The sequence below is a fragment of the Peromyscus californicus genome, unplaced genomic scaffold (assembly GCF_007827085.1).
Source record: "Peromyscus californicus insignis strain IS unplaced genomic scaffold, ASM782708v3 Scaffold_3__1_contigs__length_106647218, whole genome shotgun sequence".
Lineage (NCBI taxonomy): Eukaryota > Metazoa > Chordata > Mammalia > Rodentia > Cricetidae > Peromyscus > Peromyscus californicus.
Genome location: NW_026294551.1, coordinates 15535961 through 15543201, shown reverse-complemented (window position 1 = coordinate 15543201; position 7241 = coordinate 15535961).

The following is a 7241-nucleotide window of genomic DNA, read 5'->3' as shown; positions in this document are numbered from 1 at the left end:
CCTGCACACATGCACACACAAACAAAATCTTTTTTTTTTAAACCAACAAGCACAAATAAGCCATCTTTAATAAATATGACTTTGTATTTATATAGCGCCTTCTTCAAGAACCTTAAATGCGTTACAGACAGGATCTCGAATTCATCCCCACAACAACCCTGTGAGGTAGGTATTACTCCCATTTACAGGAGGGAGACTGAAGCACAGAGAGGTTAAGTGACTTGCCCAAGGTCACACAGTTAAGTTCACTGGAGAGCTAGGACTCCAGCACCTTGCCTCCCAGTTCCCAGCCACATTCCTCATAAAGAGAATCTTTAAGGAAAAGCATCTTTACAGAAAGTATCAGGAGGATTTGAAAGTGAGGTCTTCCTATGGCCATCAAGCAAAGAAAAACCCTCCACTGATGGCTAAGGCCGTAAGACCACTATCGCACATTTCCTTGCTCCCTTCCTAAGCCACGTGGCTCCTGTCTTAAGTGACCTTCTAAAGGTAAAATTCCTATGACAGAATACACATGATTCAGAAGTGGGGCTTAACTTAGAATATTTACTTTTAGTTATGATAATTCATAGAAACTTTTGTTCTAATATACAAAATTTGGGACGGCTGCCCCAGCAAACATGTCCATAATTACACAGCAACTAGCCTTGTTCACACCTGCATCTGCCCTCATCATGATCACAGGCAAAGAATGATCACCTTGAAACGTGTGCTGGGTGGGTCACCTTTTCCACTTCCCATACCTGATACAAACAAAATCTTAAAAAATAATGCCGGGCGGTGGTGGCGCACGCCTTTAATCCCAGCACTCGGGAGGCAGAGCCAGGCGGATCTTTGTGAGTTCGAGGCCAGCCTGGACTACCAAGTGAGTTCCAGGAAAGGCGCAAAGCTACACAGAGAAACCCTGTCTCGAAAAACCAAAAAAAAAAAAAAAAAGCACCAGGAGACAGCTCAGTTGTTAAAGGCTAGGCTCACAACCAAACCAAACCAACCAAACAAACAAGCAAATGCCCCCACAAAAACAAAAAATAAAAACCAAGCTGGGTGGGTGGCGCACAACTTTAATCCCAGCACTCGGGAGGCAGAAATAGTCTGATCTCTGTGAGTTTGAGGCCAGCCTGGTCTACATAACAAGTTCTAGGACAGCCAGAGCTATGTAGAGAAACCTTGTTTAAAAAAAAAAACCAAAAACATGTGGTTGGGGATTTAGCTCAGAGGTAGAGTGCTTGCCTAGCAAGCGCAAGGCCCTGGGTTCGATCCTCAGCTCTGAAAAAAACAAAAACAATATTATTGTGGTAGTTTGAAAGAAAATGGCCCCCATAGGCTCACAGGGAATGGCACTATTAGGAGGTGTGGTCTTGGTGGAGTAGGTGTGGCCTTGTTGGAGGAAGTGTGTCACTGGGGGTGGGCTTTGAGGGCTCAGATGCTCAAGCCAGGTCCAGTGTGGCAGTCTCTTCCTGCTGCCTGTGCATCAAGATGTAAAACTCAGCTCCTTCTCCAGCACCATGTTTTCCTGCATGCTGCCATGCTTCCCCGCCATGACAACAATGGACTAAACAAACCCGTGAAACTGTAAGCCAGCCCCAATTAAATATTTTCCTTTTTAAGAATTGCCATGGTCTGGCCGGGTGGTGGTGGTACACTCCTTTAATCTCAGCATTTGGGAGGCAGAGACAGGTGGATCTCTGCAAGTTCGAGGCCAGCCTGGTCTACAGAGTAAGTTCCAGGACAGGCTCCAAAAGCTACAGAGAAACTCTGTCTTGAAAAACAAAACAAAACAAACAAACAAACAAACAAAAAACTGCCATGGTCTGGCTGGGCAGTGGTGGAGCCTTTAATCCCAGCACTAGAGAGGCAGAGGCAGGCAGTTCTCTGTGAGACTGAGGCCAGCCAGCCTGGTCTACAAAGTGAGTTCTAGGACAGCCTGGACTATTACACAGAGAAATCCTGTCTCAAACAAACAAACAAACAAACAAATAAAAACCCCAGAAAAATTGCCATGATCATGGTGTCTCTTCACAGAAACAGAAATCATAAGACAATTATATATATTTCAAAACTATATAATAATAATACTACATTGCTTTTCATAGTAAACCACAATGAAACATTGCCCATAGATATTGGAATGGTTGCTGTTGAAGAGTCTCCCTTCTGCCAAACTCAAACCCAGAGCAGAAATGACAAGTCCAAGGAGGGTGTGGCGACTGGAACCCTGTGAACTGTTGGTGGCCATGGGATATGGTGCCACTGCTGTGCAGAACAAGATGGCCATTCTTCACAACATTAAATGGAGCATTACCAGATGGCCTAGCTACTCAGATTCTGGTTACATCTCCCAGAGATATTTCTATATCCATGCTCACAATGGCATTACTCACAACAGCCAGATATGGAAGCACTGAAGCCTCTGGGGATAAGGGAAGGACAGACATACTGTGGGACATACATTATTGTTCTGCACCCACCATCCCTGCTTTCAGCAGAGTCTCACCATACAGCTCAGGCTGCCCTTGACCTCTCAACCCTCCTGCCTCAGATTCCTACGTGCTGTGGTTCTAAGCATGCGCTGTAATATCTGGCTTGATTTAGTCATAAAAAATTTTATGTGTATGAGTGTTTTGCCTGCATGTACGTGTGTTATGTGCACTATGTGTATGCCTGCTGGCCCTGTAAGTCAGAAGAAAGTGTCTGATCCCATGGAACTGGAGTTATGGATGGTTATGACCACTATATAGGAGCTGGGACCCAAACCCAGGTTCTCTGCCAAAGCAGCAAGTACTCTTAACCACTGAGCCATCTCTCTGTTTCCCACATTCCTGAAATATCACAGTAGCTGTGATTACCTGCCAAGGATTGGGCCTGTCAACACCATCTTGGAGAGAGGAGAGGCTCACAAGGCTCCACCCATCCCTGAGGATCTTCAGCCAGTTAATGGTTGCCATGGGAGGGAGAGGCACGTTCTTCAATGGTGTTGCCACTGGTCAGACACCCTTGTTCCTGTAAGCAACCCTAATGGAGTTAACTGGTCACACACACACAGAGACACAGACAGACTGACAGACACACATATACACACACGCACACAGTAGAAAGGGGATTAGGAAGGAAGAAGTAGATCAGCAAGAATGGGAGGGGAAGAGAGGGAAATGGTAGGTAAGTAGGAAGTACATGTGCACAAGCAGGGGAATACCACAATTAAGCCCATTATTATGTAATTATGTGTAACTGACACATGCTAATAAACACACCCACAAAAGAAAACCCACAAAAGGTAGCCTGGTGGTTGCCAAGATTGCTGAGGGGAGGAATTGAGTTGCTTATTGGGTAGTTTGGTTTCACAAGATAAAATATGAAGACAGGTTGTACAGCAAAATAAATAGATTGATGGTATTGAATTGTGTGTTTAAAATAGTTAAGACAGTAAGTTGTTTGGTTTTTTTCGAGACTCACAGAGATCCGCCTGCCTCTGCCTCCCGAGTGCTGGGATTAAAGGCGTGCGCCACCACATTCTGGCTATTTTGCCTAATTTTTTAGTAAAGAAAATGACTTAAAAGTCACACTTATGGGGCTGGAGAGATGGCTCAGCAGTTAAGAGCCAGGTTTGGTTCCCAGCAGCCACATGTTAGCTCATACCCCTCTAACTCCAGTCAAGGGGATCCAACACCCTCTTCTGGATTCCATAGGCACCAGGCACACATATATGGTGCATAGATATACATGAAGGCAAAACATTCATACATATAGAAATAAATAATAAAAATTAATTAAAAGTGAATTTTCAATAAGTCCTTAAAAAATAAAACACTTAAAAAAGACTGGGGGTGGTGAGTAGGGGTGCAAAGTAAAGAAATTCCAAAGAATCTGGGCATGGTGGCATACATTTATAATCCCATGCTTGTGAGGCAGAAGCAGGAGGATTGCTTGGAGTTCAAGAGCAGCCTAGGCTACAGAGTAAGACTTTATCTTAAAAACAGTGCTTTTGGAACCTTTCTTCGGCTCACTAGCCCACTTTCCTTTTGGGGAGTGCCTTCCCTTTCTAGTGCCTCTATTTCTCTTTCAAACCACACGTCCTTCTTTCTTGCTGTAACTATGGTAAACACCATGATCAAAATCAGCTCAGTGAAACTGGGCAGTGTGCCTTTAATCCCAGCACTCTGAAGGCAGAGGCAGGCAGATCTCTGAGTTTGAGGCCAGCCTGGTCTACAAAGTGAGTTCTAGAACAGCCAGGGCTACACAGAGAAACCCTGTAAAAAACAAACAACAAAATCCAAACACAACAAAAAGAGGCATGTCTATGTAGGTCTAATTCCTTAATCTTTAAAAAAAATATAAGTAGCCTACAGGTCACAGTGTGCTAAACTTGGAACATTTAGTTATAGTCTCCAGTATAAATATGAGATTCATAATATTTCAGACAGAAAAGGGAGACCTGAATTATCACAGGGTGACTGTGGGGATTTGAAAGAAAATGGCCCCCAAAGGGAGTGGCACTATGAGGAGGTGTGGCCTTGTTGGAGTAGGTGTGGTCTTATTGGAGGAAGTGTGTCACTGTGGAAGAGGGCTTTGAGGTCTCATATATGCTCAAGCTATGGCTAGTGAGACAGTCTACTTCCTGTTGCCTGCATATTAACATGTAGTAGCTTTTTCTCTAGCATGTCTGCCTGCACACCACCATGTTCCCCTTCATAAAAATGGACTAAACCTCTGAAACTGTTCCCTGCCACCTCAATTAATTTTATACGAGTTGCCATGGTCATGGTGTCTCTTTATAGCCATAGAAACCCTAATTAAGACACCTGGTCTACAAAGCGAGTTCCAGGAAAGGCGCAAAACTACAGAGAAACCCTGTCTCAAAAAACCAAAAAAAAAAAAAAAAAAAAAAAAAAAAAGACAGTGACCAAACTCAATCTGGGTCACAGCAGAAGCATACTCATGCCATGTGATGATCTCTGTTGTCAACTAGACAGGACCTAGAACCATCCCCCTAGAACTAACTTATGGACTTGCCTGTGTGAGATCACCCAGATCACGTTAATTGATGCAGAAAGAGCCATTTTAATTGTGGGTGGAGTTATCTGAGCAAGAGCTCCTGTATCGAAGTAGAGTATAACAAAATATCACTACAGTTCAAAACCTAAATTGCAGCCAGGCGGTGGTGGAGCATACCTTTAATCCCAGCACTCAGAAGGCAGAGGCAGGTGGATGTCTGTGAGTTCGAGGCCAGCCTGGTCTACAGAGTTCCAGGACAGCCAGGATGACACAGAGAAATCCTGTCTTGAAAAGCAGAAAAAGTAGGTCAATGAAATGGCCAAATAGGTAAAGGCACTCACTACGCAAATGTGATGATCTAGGTGGGACCCTGGAACTCAAGGTGGAATGAGAACAGACTCCTAGTATGGACTTCCATACATGCACTATGACATGTACACCCCCCTCCCCACACACATGTAAAAAAAAAATTCATGTAAGAAATTTCTTGAAAGTTACAAAAAATAAGTCTATTACAGTTCAACCCATTATTTTATGCTAATAAAGACATAAAAATGTGACTAATTATTGAAAGTGTAGAGGCACAAAACACACTGCCTGCATGTGAACAGATGGTTTACTGCAGACCCCCAGTTACTACTCCAGTCTGTGCCAGTAAGCTTTAGCTATCAGCCTGGCAGAACCCAGTACTCTGACAGGAAGGACCGATGCACCAAGGAACTGTTTACATCAGGTCGGCCCGGAGGCACCTGCCGGGAGCTGTCTTGATTTTTAGTTGATGCAGGAGGGACCAGGCCACTTGGCATGCCACCATGCCCAAGGTGGGTGCTCCTGGCCTACACAAGGTTAGCTAGGCATGAGCCAGCATGAGGGTCTCCAGGGTTCCTGTCTGGACTTCCCTCAGTGAGACTGTCACTTGTAAGATGAAGGAAGCCCTTTCCTTTCCGAAGTTGCTTTTAGTTGGAATGTCTTTTTTCTCTAATAGTTTACTTTTCCTTTATAATACACAGTTGTACGTGTGTGTCTGCTCTTGAACTGCAGTGCCCTTGGAGGTGAGCAGAGAGCATGCCTGAAGTGACACTGAACTCTGAGCCCCCCCCCCCCCCCGCCCCCCATCAGTGTTTCATCACAGCGACAGAGAAGCAAACTAGACAGAGACCATCTAGCCCTGACCGCCATTGGCTGTACACCTGTGGTGTAGCTACAGTCTCGTGCTTTGCGTGTGGAAGGGGGAGGCACAATCCTTGCTTTGAAGAACTCAGCCTATCAGTCACTGTCTCCATATGTCCTTATGAAATTCTTATTTAAATTCCTAAATTTAGTACCTTGACTGCAACTAACATTTAAAGGCAATTAAAAATCAAGTGGCCCTTCCTCTGTAATTCATGTTCTTGTCTAGGGTAGTTACATTTCATCACCTATATAAAAACAATATGGATGCTTTAAGCACCAGGAATCTGCTTTCATTAATATTTATAAACCAAATTATTGTTCCTATCAAGATTTAATAAGCTGGGTTCAAGTAACATGGAGTATCTTCTTCACCTTCCTCCCTCCAAGGCATGTTTCTATTTAGTTTATTTTTCTGAAAAAGCATAACATGTAGCCCAGGATGATCTTGAAACCCCGATCCTCCTGCCTTTAGGTTCTAAGTGCTGGATTACAGTATGCTTAATGCCTGGCTTTCCTTTGACTCGTGACAAGTTAATTTTCATGACAAAAGCCATCCTCAAGTACAACTAAACCACAAGTTATGAAAAACAAACCTAAGTCTGTAAACTGAGGGCCACAGATTTGAATTTACTTATTTTCTGGCTTAAACACTTTATAAACCGTCTGGAGATAGCTCAGTGAAGGGCACTTCCTGTATCCCCAGAGGACCTGGTTTCAGTTCTCAGCACAATTTCACGCAGTTCACAACCTGTACCTGTGGAGTTAGGAGGACAACCTGTTCAGGGTGTGGAGACAGAGGCAGGGGCATCTCTGTGTGTTCAAGGACAGCCTAGTCTACGTTGAGAGTTCCAGGACAGCCAGGGCTACAGTGAGACCCTGTATCAAAACAAAGAAACCCCAAACCCTGGCCTAAAGGAAGTTGTCATGACACACAGGGAAGGTGACATTTAATAAGTGCATTCATTTGTCCTCTCCCCGACTACCTGCCTTACTTCTCTCCTTCCTGATGGGGGTCTATGTAGCTCAGGGCAGTCTCAAATTTAGGATTATCCTCCCTTACCTCTGAACAGTTGAAA